Raw genomic sequence first — 16471 nt, 5'->3', positions numbered from 1 at the left:
TCCCAGAACCCGGTGTCACAAGTACATGAGCATTTTCTAAGAGAAACCAATAAGTACAATAACTGTCCGGAACACGATTGGACAGAAAATAAAGAAAATCCAGAGAGAGACTATACTAGCTGCGGAATCGCCTCGAGGAAAACAACTCACCTAGTCTCTGTGCCAGCCATGCCGCTATGCCACTAAGCCACAAGCCACACAATAAACCTGTGCAACAAAAATGCACAGCAAGTGTAGTATGAGTACGAAAACAACGTGTACTCAGCAAGTATCCCGTCTAATCTCGAAGAAGTAGAGACGAGAGGTCGACTTTAACACTTGCTAGTGGTCAAATAAATATATACTAAAATGTGAGGAAATAATAGATTTATATTGCAGGTTCTAACTCACAAAGCTGTAAAACAGGTAAACACCTTTAACAATTAACAAAGGATTTTCAAGATTTACTTTTCATTGTTTTATCAATTTATATCAAGCCATGAATGGCAATATCCACATTTAAAATTCTCAAGAAACAATATATATCATACGCAAACCATGCCGAGGTCTACGACCCGCTCCAACAGAAATGTAAACTGTGCACTGCCGAGGGTCGAACGGCCCGAACCATAGATGCATCTATTTAATCTGCCGAGGCGTTCGGCCCGTTCTGTAAATAAACACATACCCTGCTCGCGAATCATGCATGCGACGCAGGTACACATAAGGAATACATGCTCAATCAGTCAATTAAGAACTTATCGGGGAACATTTATTCAAATAAAACCAATCCTCCTTTAACAAATTTTAAGAAATGAAGCTTAATCATTTTTGAAATTCACTTACTAATTCAATGTGATTTAAGCAATTCAAGCTATCAATGGGTTCATAAATAATCCAAGTATAACATGCTTTTGGGTCCTAAATACCCGGATAATAGCATAATAGTAGCTACGCACGGACTCTCGTCACCTCGTGCGTACGTAGCCCCCGCAAATAAGAGCACATAATCAATTATTTTACCTATGGGGACAATTCCCTCTTACAAGGTTAGAAAGGAGCCTCACCTTGCTCCGAAGACCCATAACCAGCATTCTACATTCTTCCGAAGACTTGAACCAACGCACAATGCTCCAAAATTAGCCAATGGTTATACAAATCCATTAATATATGCTAAGGTACTCATTATAATCCAATTTATAACAATTCCTAACCCCAATCAGAAAGTTGACAAAAATGCCCTCGGGCCAACGTGCCCCGATTTCGAAATTTTTCGAAGATAAACTTTACCCATAAACTCACGAACTCAAATATATGATTTTCTCTTAATTCCATACTCAAAATCGTGGTCAAAATTCAAGAATACTAACTTTCTAGGTCTTCCCTCAAACCCCAAGTTATTCTACAATTTTCATGCTCAAATCCATACATAATTGATGTATTTAACTCAAAATAGGTGGGGATAACATACCTTATCATTAATGATGAAGATCCTCTTTTGAAACCTCTCCAAGAATCGCCCAAGCCAAGAAAATATGAGAGGAAATAGGCAAAATCCGATTTTTAAAACACCCTCACTACCTCAGCAATTTCCGCTTCTGCGGAAATATTTCCTCTTCCGCGGTCCCGCTTTTGCGGACAAAATGCCGCTTCTGCGGACACTGGGCTCCAGCCCAATTTTCGTTTCTGCGAACGGCCCACCGCTTCTGCGGTTCCGCTTTTGAAAATCTAGGGCCGCTTCTGCGGTCCTGGGCTGCTTTACATCCGACCGCTTCTGCGGCTTCTTCCTCGCTTCTGCGGGGCCGCTTCTCCGGTCCCAAATCTGCAGAAGCGGAAATACCAAAAGCAGCAGCTCCAGCCCTTCTTCAAACTCCGAATTCGATCCGTTAGCCACCCGGAATCCACCCGAGGCCCCCGGGACCTCAACCTAACCTACCAACCAATCCCAAAGCACATTACGGACTTGCTTGAGGCCTCAAATCATATCAAACAACACTAAAACCATGAATTACATCCTGATTCAAGCTTTCTGAACTTTGAAATTTCAAACTTTTACTTCCGATGTTTAAACGTATCAAATCACGTCCGATTGACCTCGAATTTTGCACACATGTCATATTTGACATTACGTACCTACTCCAGCTTTCGGAATCGGATTCCGACCCCGATATCAAAAAGTCCACTTCCGGTCAAACTTCTCAAAAAACCTCCAAATTTCTATCTTTAGCCAAATGGCTCCAAAATGACCTACGGACCTCCGAATTCACTCGCGCTCCCAACTCCAGAATCACCATACAGAGCTACTCCCAGTCTCGGAATCCCAAACGGACACTGATAACACTGAAATGCACTTCAAGCCAAACTTATGAAATTCCTTCCAAAAGCTAACTTCCACAATAGGCGCCAAAATGCTCCCGGGTCATCCAAAACCCGATCCGGACATACGCCCAAGTCCGAAATCATCATACAAACCTGCTGGAACCTTTAGATCCCGATTCCGAGGTCGTTTACTAAAAATTCCAATCCTAGTTGATTCCTTCAACTTTAAGCTTCCGAAATGAGAATTCTCTTTCCAAATCGACTCTGAATTTTCCGAAATTCAATTCCGATCACGCGCACAAGTCATAATACCTGAAATGAAGCTGTTCATGGCCCAGACTGCGGAACGACGCGCTAGAGCTCAAAACGACCGGTCGGGTCGTTACAATATATAAGTGAAATCCCATATTATCGAATGAAATTAAAAATCCCAAATAAATAAGTGAAATTATATATAAATATAATCAATACATATAAAAGCACGCATACATATAATCCCATATTATATTTTGAAAGAGAGCAAGAGAAGCACTGAACTTAAAAAACTAATTACTTACATATTTACAAACTAATAGTGAAATATAAAAAGAGAGGAAAGTAATGAGTTCAAAATAATAAAGTTTTTACATGGAGGAAGGAACAAACCTGTTGAATTTGACTTACGGAGAAGAATGAAGTTTTCTGTTGCAAAAAAAGTGATAAGTCATTGCTCTTGGTAGAGGCAGACTAGCGGAAAGAATTAGGAAAGACTTCTAATTTAGGGCTTTTGGTAATATTAAAAAGTTTACTTTTAAATTTAATGTTTTTAATTCCTTTTTAAAAAGATGTCTCTTGAGCTTACGCCTCAACCAAAAAACTCGCCCGAGCGTTGCCTTGAACTTCTGGGCGTACGCCTTACAGGACTTTCGCCCCCACCATCGCCCCGGGGCGTTTTTGGTACGCCTCGCCCCGGGGCTCACCCCAAGAACGCCTTTTAAAACACTGATTGTAATTGAAGTGCATATTGTTTGTACAAGCTGCCATGTGGCAATTCACAATATGAGATGTAATTGTGACGGGCTACATCATCCCATCAGTTGCCTCACCCCGTTCCTTCTTATTTATTTACTAATTATGCTAATAAAGAAAGCAATGAAGAGTTGTATTAGTTAGGGATATCAATGGATATTCGAAAACCGACCGAACTGAACCGTACCGAACCGATTTTTAGGTTTCGGTTTTTATATAAATCAATAACGACACCGATAATTAGGGTAGGTTTTTCATTTTATAAAAATAAACCGAAAAAATACCTAACCGTACAGAATAAATTTTACATGTGAAAAATATATTTATATAGTAAGTTTAAAAATAATAATGCATTAAACTTATGAAAACTGTTACAAACCAACAAGTAATTAAACTCAAAATATTAATTCCTAAAACCTATTATGTTACTTCTACTTAAACTAACTTATTTCATGTATCTTAGCAAGACATAAAATATTCTAGCGATTATGAGTAGCAAACTACAATGTAATGAATATGTTTCCTTTCATATAATTCAGATTTAGCTTTTTGAATATGTAATCTTCTATAAACTTTATTCTTGAGTCCTAACTTTGTTAATATCTTTTCACTCGTGTAATTTATATTTTCTTTGCCTTTGCTTGGTTTCTTTTACGCTGTTATAGAATAATTGATGAATCTATACTCTAGCCATCTTTTATTTTTTTTTAATTCATCACCCTTTAAACAGTAAAAATTTCTAGAGAGTTTTGTTATGTCCTATAAAAGAACATATGTTATTGCATTCTACTTCTACTGGTGAATTTTACATAATATTTAAAAAAATACCGAAAATTAACCGAACCGTACCGATACCAAAGAGAAATCGATATGATTGGGATGGTTTCGAAAAGTCTAATTTTGGTAATATATAATAGAATAACCGAAAAATTGGTATGATACTGATTTTATAAAATAACCGGCCGAACTGAACTATTGACACCCCTAGTATTAGTGATAATGAAGAGGGATAAAAGAATAGTGAAGAGTCACAATAAATAGTAACGGCCGTGCTTTTTTGGCTCATATAAGCCCCTTTACTTTGCTACCTCCAACAATGCGAAGCATATGCAAATTAGGTCATCAAAGGTATTTAGCTTTTCTTTATTTCATATTTTCCATTTTCACCTAAATTATGGTTTACCTAAGTTTTAGAAGCCCTAATGTCTCTAAAGTTATAACTATTCAACTTTTTTCCTTCTATAATTATTTATTTACTTCTTTGAATATGCATTTGTTAAAAGAAATAACTATAGAGAGGACTCCTCTCCATTATTAAAGTCTCATTTTTTCAATATCTTTTGGGAAGAAAATGGAGCCGAAAAGCTGCCAAGGAGAGTATGTAAAACAATGGTAGATCCTCTAGCTTATCATTTTCGGCAAATATTTGTAAGAATTGAATATCTGAACATCATTAGATTTTGTGCTCCTGATTTTTGTTAAATATCGACATCATTTTCTATCAATAATGTTTATTAGTCATATGTGATATTAGAAAAATATATCGCTTTCAATGCTGAGAGTTTGTGCTTCTCAAGCTGAATGAACAAATATTGACGGGCACAAATATGATAACCACCAGATAGAAAGTCATGGCCAATTAGAACTTCTCCATAAATAATCCATATAAACAATGCAATGCAGAAGAAATTCAAAGACCCATTTGGGAGGAGAATGGTTAATATTTGATGCAAAAAGATGAACTAGTATATGTGAATATTTCTAATGTATTTGTAGCCGATGGTCAATTTTGATATCCGTTTGTTATAATTTTTCTGTGGCATGTTATGAACATTTGACTTGTATGTAAGTTCAAACAAAAACTTGAATAGATGATTCTTTTGGGTTTATTATGATGAATTTACTTGATACTTATTTAGTAGTATTAATTTACCTTTAGCAAAGTATGCATTCTAAGTTTGAATCATATATACGCATAAAGAGGAATCTTAAAGATGATTTTATTTGGCCATATGGGAATTTAAACAAAAGATATTTTTCTTTATTTCTTTTTTTTTTTTGTATGTGTGTTTTTGTCATGATGGTTATCTGCATGATATTTTTTCCTGACATTTTATAGAAGCTGAATTTTGGGCACATTATGGACCCTGGAAGCTTATTTTATGTATCCTACTATCTCAGATTTATGAAGGATTAGGCATCGAAATTGTCACGACCCGGATTTCCCACCCTCGGGAGTCGTGATGGCGCCTACTAATGAGAGTTAGTCAAGCCAAACTTTAACTAACTGCTAACCTTTTTCATATTACTTCTTTTTAACAACCATGGAACAACAATATAATAAAAGCGAAACTTTAAGAACTAAAGCGGAAGTCAACAATTATAATCAAACTGCGTCTATTACAACTTCAAAACTCAATATCCCAAAATCTGGTATCACAGTATCACAGACCGTCTAAGAATCGCTAAATACAAAGTCTGAAGGAAATACACAAAACTGTTTATGAACAAGAGTAAGGGAAACAAGGATGGGATAGAGGGGGACGCCAGGGCCTAAGGACGCCTGCAGGTCTACCTTGGGTCTCCGAGTGTACTGAAGGAAGCCCTCCAACTAATGTCCAAAAGCTGCTCCGGGATCTGCACACAGTGCAGAGTGTAGTATCAGCACAACCGACCCCATGTGCTGGTAAGTGTCTAGCCTAACCTCGGCGAAGTAGTGACGAGGCTAGGACTAGACCAGCAAATAAACCTGTGCAGTTTAAATATATACAGCGAAACATAAAATACAAAAATAGTCTAACAATGTGGGAAAGGGAACATGTTGTGGGGAGGTAATATTTTTGAATAAAAGCAACAGGTAAGGATAGAAACAACATAACTCGAATACAAATGAGAAATCAGTAAAACAATAGTGGCACGGCACCACCCTTCGTGCTTTTACTCTCGTCCTCACCAAAACAATACACGACATCGCCCTTCATGATTTCACTCTCTTTCCTCACCATATAATCGTTAGGATTCGGCACGGAATGGTACATCGTGCGGCACGGCATCACCCTTCGTGCTTTATATTTTCTCATAATCATACACGGCATCACCCTTCGTGATTTACACTCTTACCTCACAAACAACAATGCACGTCATTACCCTTCGTGCTTTATCACTCTTTCTCACCCAAACAACAATCACAAACAGTGGGGCGAGAGAATAGACAAGATTAAAATAAGAATCCAGGCAAGGGAACAACAATTAATAATATCAACCTCCCAGCAAGGGAACAATTTATACCCCTTTCTCTTTCTTTCACTTTCATTTCATAACTTACTCTAACACTTGAGCCAATGCTCCAAGGGTTCAATCAACCCACTTGTTTTCACAATTTCATAATATAACTTGAGCCATTGCTCCTCGATGTTCAAGAACCACAATTATTTCATTAACTTTCCACAACAAGTAAACATAATCTTTAAGGCATAGATTATTCAACAAAATCATGGAGTTCACATTATAATACTCACGGTCATGCTAGACACCAACGTATAGATACTCGTCACCATGCCTATACGTCGTACTCACAATTAGCACATAACAAATAAGACTCACTCTTAATCCCTCAATCTAAGGTTAGACCAAACACTTACCTCGATGCCTTGAACACCACTCAAGTCTCAATTATAGTTTTACCTCTTGATTTCACCACCAATCCGCTCGAATCTAGTCACAAGTTACTTAATTACATTAATAAATGCTAAGTGAATCAACCCCAATGCATGAAAATAAGTTTTTCCAAGTTTCACCCAAAAAGGTCAAAAATGCCCCCGGGCCCACGTGATCGAAACTCGAGGTTCGGATCAAAACCCGATTACCCATTCCCCAAGAATCCAAATACATAATTTGTTCTGAAATCGGATCTCAAATTGAGGTCCAACTCCCCAATTTTTAGAAACCCTAGGTTCTACCCAAAGCACCCAATTTTTCCCCATGAAAATCTTTGATTTGAAGTTAAATCATGTTAAGGAGTGAAGAAAATGAGTTATAAATCACTTACCAATCGTTTTGGAGAAGAAAGGTTGTTTGAAAAATCGCCTCTTATGTTTTGGGGTTTTGAAAAGTGTAAAATAACTGAAATTCCCGTTTATTTATATCCCTCTGAAACCCCTTGTGCGGACCGCACAAAAAGGACCGCGCCCGCACAGGCTTACCTGAAGACCTGTAGTTCAGTTCCCTGTGCGACCCGCACAAAGATGATTGCGGCCGCACAGCCTCCACCGCGGACCGCACTAAGGCGACCGCGGCCGCGCTGACCCCTCCGCGGTCGCACGCGATTTCTCGCGGACCGCATCAACGGGTTCAAAGACCTGTAATATTTCCTGAACCCGCAACATCTGATCTTTTAAATCTAATGCATCCCAGAACTTACTCGAAACTCATCCGAGCCCTCGAAACTCCAACCCAAGTATGCACACTACCTTAAAAACATTCTACGAACATATTCGTGTGATCAAATCACCAATGTAACCTCATGAACATCGAATTAAGCCTCAAGATCAATAAAATTTCTCAAGATTCCTTTAAACATCAAATTTCCCAATTAGGGTCTGGATCACGTCAAACGACGTCCGTTTTTTATCAAACTTCACAGGAACGACTCAAATCACAAATAAGACCTGTACCTGGCGCCGGAACCAAAATACGGGCCCGATACCATCACTTTCTAATCCGTTTTCATTTCAAGTTTCCTTAAATAATTTCGGAAAACAATTTCACTTAAAAAATTCATTTCTCGGGCTTGGGACCTCTGAATTCGATTTCGGGCATACGCCCAATTCCCATATTTTCCTACGAACCCTCCGAGACCGTCATATTACGGGTCCGTTTACCCAAAATATTGACCGAAGTCAAATTTATTCATTTTAAAGTCAAAACTTAACATTTTTCACAAAATTCTACATTCAAGCTTTCCGGCTACGTGCCCGGACTGCGCACGCAAGTAGAGGCAACTCTAAACGAGGTTTTCAAGGCCTTGGAGTCACATAATTCAATTAAAACAGGTGATGACACTTTGGGTCGTCACATTCTCCACCTCTAAAATAACCGTTCGTCCTCGAACAGACAAAAAAAAGAAGTACCTAAATCGGGGAAAAGATGGGGATAACGGTCCCGCATAACGGACTCGGACTCCCAGGTCGATGCCTCAGGAGGCTGACCTCTCCACTGAACACGAACCGAAGGAAAACTCTTCGACCTCAACTGACAAACCTGCCGGTCTAGAATAGCTACCGGATCCTCCTCATAAGACAAGTCCTTGTCCAACTAGATAGTACTGAAATCTAACACGTGGGACGGATCGCCGTGATACTTCCGAAGCATGGACACATGAAATACTGGATGCACGGCTGATAAGCTAGGAGGCAATGCAAGTCTATAAGCCACCTCTCCCACTCGATCAAGGATCTCAAATGGACCAATGAACCTAGGGCTAAGCTTGCCCTTCTTCCCGAATCTCATCACGCCCTTCATAGGCGACACTCGGAGCAATACCCGCTCACCAACCATAAAAATAACATCTCGAACCTTGCGGTCTGCATAACTCTTCTGCCTGGACTGAGCCGTATGAAGCCTATCCTGAATAATCCTGACCTTGTCCAAGGCCTCCTGAACCAGATCCGTACCCAACAACCGAGCCTCCCCCGGCTCAAACCATCCAACCGAAGATCGACATCGCCTACCATACAACGCCTCATAAGGAGCCATTTGGATGCTCGACTGGTAGCTGTTGTTGTAGGCAAACTCTGCTAAAGGCAAGAACTGATCCCACGATCCTCCGAAGTCAATGACATAGGCTCGGAGCATATCCTCCAAAATCTGAATGGTCCGCTCGGACTGCCTGTCCGTCTTAGGAAGAAACGTTGTGCTCAACTCAATCTGAGTGCCCAACTCTAACTGAACCGCTCTCCAGAATCAGAAAACATCCCAAACATATAGTAACAATTTAGGAGGCAGAATATTTCGAGCAGTGTGACCAAGTCGCTTATAGGCCAAAAGTAGGACCAAGTACAGTGAACAATGTATGGAAAGACTGTTACCTGGAAGAAATGATCCTTAAGTATCCTATACAACAGCTTTCCATTGAAAGACCAAATGTTGAATCCATTTTCCATATCATGAACTGAGGTAACTGATGTTGCTACATACCTTGAAATGCACAATAAAGCAAAAAGTATAAGAACCAAATACGAAGGTGTCTCAGGGCAAAACTAATGAAAGAGCAAAATTCAATACCTTCCAGTAGGATCCCATTCAACATCTGTGGCCATAAAATGCTCAGTAGATGCCATTTTTTCAAGCTCATCGACATCAAACAATTCCAACTGCCCATTGAAACCTTTCAGTCCAGCCAAAATAAGGAAGCGACCTCCAGGTGACCAGTAGAGAGCATTAGCCTGCTTTCCCTTAAGAGTTGTCAGCTTTGAAACACGGCCCGTGTTAGTGCCAGGCCGCACAGAGTAGAAACTGATGTCTGGCCTAAGGTTGTCACCATGGATAATAGTAAATCTGTGACCCTTTGGCTCCCAGGTAAATGCAATAATTTTGTCGTTCTTGTTGTCAAGCTCCAAAACCTCAATCGGAATGTCCCGTTCTTTGATTCTGAACAGCTCAAATCCAGTGTAAGTGCTTTTCTTAGTCTTCGAGTACCGGTCAACTTTGACAGCAAGGTAGTCTCCATTGCTTTTCCAATACATTTTGCAATCACTAACACTGAAGAGATTCTTCTGCCTCAACTCCTCTTTGCTTGGGATTTGCACAAGACTGACCTGTCAATTTAATAAAGGTTTAATTCAAATGAAAATATAAGTAGTTCCTCCAAATTAGTGATGACTTGCATAAAAGTTTTATCAGAAACCCTGGCAGGTTGATTTCCGCATTCAGGAAAAAAAGTGCAAGAAATGGATCTGCTGGCGACCAGGTAAAATCCATAACATTTTCAAACTTAATAGATTTCTTGTCAATAAGAGAGAAGGTCTCTGTTTCATAAACAGAGATGGCATTCTTTCCTATTCTTGCAAAGTACTTGTCTTCTTTACCACCACTCCACCTGAAATCATCTCAAAAAGAAAGTTAAGAAAGTATTCCAGCCCCACTTTTCATTATATTTCTGACGAATCGTGTATGAACTCAAGCATGTAAGAGTTTGCAAATGTTAGGTATAACTTTACCAACAGGTAGCAGAGAAGGATAGAAAGCGTCTCTTACAATAGGATCAAATCTCACCTAAAAACTGGCCACGACACACCAGTAACACCTCCAGTTCCTCCAACTGCAAATTCATCGGCACTTCCCTTGAAATCTCTCATCACTTTCCCAGTTCTCACATCAAAAATATTTAGCACAACCCTCTGAAAGAAATCTAAGTTAGAGACAATCCAGTATGGCCACAATCAGATACACAAACACAATAAAGCTCAGACTTACATGAGTGTCACGGGGGTTACTTGGCTCGTGGCTGCTGTATGTCACCAGATATCTCTCACCAGGGGAGAAATCAATCAGCTTTACCTGAATTTAAAGCCAGCAGAGGTAAGTCACAAAACACCTGCAAAGGTTAATTAGAAAATAAATAGAAACTAACCTGTGGATGTGCATAGCGCATCAGACGGTTGAAAGTGGTGGCACCACCCCAAATTGCAGCACCTTGTCTGTGAACTGTTGCCAAATACGTTCCCAGAGGGGACCATTGAACAAAACTCTCAGTCCAGAACTGAACTCAAAGAGACATCGTTAGCAAAAGTTCAGTAATTACCCATCTTCATAAAAGAAAAAAATATCTTTTAAAGAAACAGTTTTTGTACAAGACCCATTTCGAATTCTGAAAATATGAGACACTAAACAGTAACAAAAACCCCCCATGAATGGATAGCTAAATGAGCACAAAGAGGAAATAAGTTCACTTACAGTACGTTTGTAAACAAGCTCAGGCTTCAACTGTCTTGCATCATTCCAGAGGACCTCTGTGTCATTGCCAGCCCGAATCACAAACTGGTCTCTAGCTTTCTCATCAGTAAGCCACTGTTGCAGATTCTCCTGCCAGGATACAAACATCTCAATATTAGCAGATGAATGAAAAACTAATATTTAAGACACATAGTGCTCGCCGGAGGAAAAGACAGCTGATGAAGAGCCTAACCCCTGGAACATAAGGCTTGATCTCTGGTGGAGCCCACTCATCGGGAACTTTCAGGAATTTCTCAATGTCGTCAAACATGTTAACAGCAAATATATGCGACCTATCTAACTTGTATCCATGTGTCTTCTCCTTACTCAGCTCAGCTTCCTAAAGCAGAAAAATATAGCAACATGACACTGGTTAACATCTTCCACAATTCCGTTGCAAGTCTCACGCATTGTCTAAAGAAATGAGATACATTGTAGCTGCTAAAGAGAAAAAAAATGGAGTACCTGAGGAGTATTATACTCAATGAAGCAGTACCCAAGGGTTTTCTGAGTCTCAGGATCAACAGGCATCCAGAGACCATCCTCCTTAATAACACCAAGTTGGCTGTAAATTTTCCGAACTACTCCTTCCAACTTCTCAAATTTTTCTTTAGGCACCACAGGAAGATTGTCCACCACCAGTATGTTCCCAAAACCAGCATCAAACTCCAAGGGGTCCTCCTCCATTAAGTCATCATCATCACTGATAATATCCAAATACCATACAAATTCAAAACCAAAGGAAAAGCTACAAAGCGCATTTTCATAGTATATGAACCAAAGAGAATTTAAACTCTACAAACCCTTTCTTTATCGGTATGAACCAAAACCACAATTACAAACCCAAAAGAACCTAAACTTCAAACAAAACCACAATTACAAACCAAAAGAACCTAAACTTCAAACAAAAGAAACGAAACCAAGCAGAAACACATAAAAATTCATATATAAATTAAGGTATTACCCAGTGTCTGAAAATACAAATGGAGATATCAAATCCCCAATAGAGACGCTAAAAACTATATCTTATCAACATATGAACAGAACTCAAGGAGAATGCAAAAACACATAAAAATCCATATATAAATCAAGGTTTTTTAAATGGTAATGAATCTATAACTCAACATATTCAAGACTCTGCAAATGCAAAACTCAACATATTCAAAATCCAACAACAACAACAAAGTGAAATCCCACAAGTGAGGTCTGGGGAGGGTAGTGAGTACGCAAAACCCAAGAAAAAACTAAAAGTAATCTTCACAACATATTAACAGGCCTTGCACACTCAATAGAAGAACATTGACAAAATCCAAACTTCACAGCATAGAAAAGAATCCCAGACATATACGTCCATCAAAAAATTAGCATATTGAACTGGATATAAACATAAATAAAACCAACAAACTCAAAAACCCAACAAAACACTAGAAATTTCTAATCTTCAAAGCATATGAACCAAAACAATAAACTCAAACTCAAAATAAATTAAAAAGACCCAAACTTTACAGCAAATAAAGGAAACCCATAAGCATCACCACATAAAAAGCGCATATATAAATCATAAAAATGCAGAAACACAAAAAAAAAAAAAAGGGAAAGTCAAGATTTAAGACCTGGGTATGCCACAATCTTCACCAGGAGGAAGATGAATGGAGTCAAGATCGATTTGGGAAAGATCCACACCAATCCTAGCGGCTATGGCTGTGATTTCTCCCATAGACGTAACGTCCGCCATGATTGGAACTCTCTTCTCTTTGTTTAGCTTTCTTTCTGTGTTGTATATGGAATGGTGCGTATAGGAGAGAGATAGCCACCTTTGAAGCTGAAAGCAGAAGTGCGAGCTTAGCGATAGAGGCAATGTGCACGCATACGAAGAGTGGAAAGTTTTTCTGTAGCTCTTATTGGGATTACGCTGTTCTTCTTTTTTTGTTATTCCGGGTAAATGGGTCGGTTAAATGGGTCGGCTAGGGCGGATATTGGATCTTTTTTGAAGAATTAATCAAAATAATTGCTTCTCCAATAATGTAAACTAAAATTAATGTATATTATATTTATCTATCTATATCTCTACTAAATTAAAAGCACGAATACCCTTAGCGAAATGTAGTTCGCCCTTTTTACCCTTCAAAATAGATTTTATATTGGACAATACTATAATTTAAGTTAATTTCCTAATATTTAGGACTTCAAAATCAACTAAACTTTTGATTATTAAATTTCCTTATTTGAACTTTGAATAAACTCCTAATATTTAGGTTACATAAATTTGTTTCTTATTTTTTTTGTGTAAATTAATATAACATCTTTCCTACACATACATTAGATATTTACTAATAAAAATAGATACGTCTTATGTTTTTAAAAATTGAAGTAGATTATACAATCTAAACGAAACTTATAGGCACATTAGTAAGAAAATATCTTTAAGTAAGTTTACAAACGACACGACATGCCAATATTTTCAAAATAATAACAGTTTATAGTAATAATAAATATTACAATATGCTTTAAGTTTTTTTACATGTTATAATATATAATATATACCCTTATTAAATCAAAAGTACAATTACACTATCCAATTTATATATTGATATTAATAGTAATAAATTGTGCTGTAATATATAAACAATTTAAGTTAGTTTTAAGTAAATCTTCCTACATATTCTTTCAATCCTTTCCTTATTTGAACAATATAGGAAGTCCTAATATTTAAGATTTTAAAATTAATTAATATAATTATAATACTTTATATGTTACTCTTTAGAATATTGATACAATTTTGTCTAGTATACTATATTAAAAGCACGAAGGCCTTTAACAAAATGTCGTTCGCCTTTTTTACCCCTTAAAAATAGATTTTATATTGGACAAACTTGTCATTTAATTATTTTCCAAAATTTAGGATTTTAATATCAATTAAAATTTTATCTTTTCCTAATATTTAGGATTTTAACAAAAATTGTGGTAATTAAATCTTTCTTTATTTGAATTGGGTAGTAACCCCTAATATTTAGGGATTTAAATCCTTACAACGCCTCAGTGAATCAACGCATCTAACTCAAGCTTTTTGCAAAATTACACAAATCAAGACAAATTTATAATTCATTTATGTTCAAGAGAATCATTTATATAAGCAGAGAAAATGACGTAGGGCCACAAGAAACAACTTATAAATCCAGTATGTAAATTTAATTAAATGCATTATGTTAAGTATTTAAATCCTTTTGTGTATGAAACACGTATTATGTAAGACTTTTTTGTTTCCTTATAGTTTTTCACGGTAATTTTCATATAAAATATGTTTAGATATTCATTCTTCTTAATAAGGAACTTATCCTTATAAGCGGAAACTTTTATAGATTGTAACTATTAAAAGTAAGTGATCTGCATTTAATTAAATGTTTTTTTAATTATCGAATGTGATTTTGAAATATTATTCAAAACTTAATTAAGAGAAATATTATTGTTCAAGTAGGAATGGAGTTAAAAATTATCTATATTTTCTATGTTATTTTAGCAGCACAAAGCCCCAATGCAGAAAAAAAAATTAAAATCTTTGAATTAACTAATTAGAAAAGAATCTAATTCAATTCTTTTTCAAAATCTTCATGTAAGTAAATTATTTTTTATGTTGATAAAACTCCTAAGTTACATAAATTCATTTCCACAAGAAGAGCACTAGCGGTGAAAGAAATTAGAAAATAGAGCAAAATTAGCTATATCACAGTATCATTTGTTACTTGTTTTCAGTATACTATTAGGTAACAAAAATACAATACTTTTCATCTTACATTCCTACATAAGTCATCAAAAATTACAATAAAGCATATAAGGACTTTTACAGGGCCGTATTTTATTTATTGTACTAGCTAACTTGGATCAATATTTATCAATTTTAGGAACTTATATTTTCTTTTAACTTTTGTTCAATAACTTAAACACATTATTTACTAATAATTACTTAATTTATTTAAGATCGTATATTCACTTATATAGGGTACACGCGCAAAGCGCGTACCCTAAGACTAGTATAACTAAATTTAGGATACGTGCATGAATACCCTATATCTCTTCTGTTGAGCCGGGGGTCTCCCGGAAACAGCCTCTCTATCCTTACGCGCGGTAGGGATAAAGTTTGCGTACTAACTACCCTCTCCAGACCCCACTAGTAGAATTTTACTGGGTATATTGTTATTGTTGTTGTATAAGCTCTTGAAAATAAAAATTTTAAAAATATAAGCTCTTGCGAAAATGAATATTCATCCTATTTTATTAGTCAACAAAGTAACCATTTGTCAAGCTAAGTAGGAAAACAACCAACACAATTTTGGAAGATCAATGATCTGTTATGTATCTCTTTTTTTGTTTTGCATATCAAAATGATCATCCATCTAGCTAGGTACTATGTATTCTGGACAGGTCAACCATAAAAACAAAAGAATAAGCAATGGACAGATTATGCAATTAAATATTAAAAATTCATCGCTAATCCTGTTTAGTGATAAATTAACAAAAGATTATAAAGAAATTCTATTAACCAAAAAGATGAATTCCGTATCTAAGTCCTATTTGAAAAGTCAAATTATTTAAGAAACTCTTTTAGTAATAATATTAGTTTCTTTTTACCAAAAAAAGTCTGTCTCCATCTATTTAATAAAAAATAGTCTATTGGTACGCGCTTTCCGCGTGTATCCTATATTCATGAATATACAATTTTGAAAAATATCTCTCTCTGTCTTACAAATCTATATAATATGTTTGAGTTAAAAAAATTTAAAAAGTAATCCGCCTCATATAAGTCCTCGAATGCCTTATTATTATTGTTTTCTCGTATTGCATACGCCGTTGAGTTGATATTTTACAAGAAATAATGTATAAAATATATGGGGAATTGCTATTCTTTAGATTGAATGAAGAAAAATACAACTCATTTAGAATACATTTTGTCTTCTATTGTTTCATCCTTATCGCTTCAAGTTTGCACTAAACCAATTTGCTATAATCGATTTTGCTCTATCTCCAGTTTCGCTTTTTGCCAATGTTTTGTTATAGAAATAAATTTATGTATATATGAGTTTTATCAACTTGAATAATAATTTTTCATATATGAATAGTTTTAAAAAGAAGTGATTTGAATTATTTTTTTGCTATTAGTTCTAAAAACATAATAATT

General features: G+C 36.5%; 1 pseudogene; it reads right to left on the bottom strand.

Annotated features, from left to right (window-relative positions):
- Positions 1-9245: 9245 nt before the first annotated feature.
- Positions 9246-13191, bottom strand: LOC109211721 (annotated as a pseudogene).
- Positions 13192-16471: the final 3280 nt, after the last annotated feature.

The sequence above is a fragment of the Nicotiana attenuata genome, unplaced genomic scaffold (assembly GCF_001879085.1).
Source record: "Nicotiana attenuata strain UT unplaced genomic scaffold, NIATTr2, whole genome shotgun sequence".
NCBI lineage: Eukaryota > Viridiplantae > Streptophyta > Magnoliopsida > Solanales > Solanaceae > Nicotiana > Nicotiana attenuata.
Note: the sequence above shows the minus strand (reverse complement) of the source record. Positions and strands in the feature narration are given on the sequence as shown.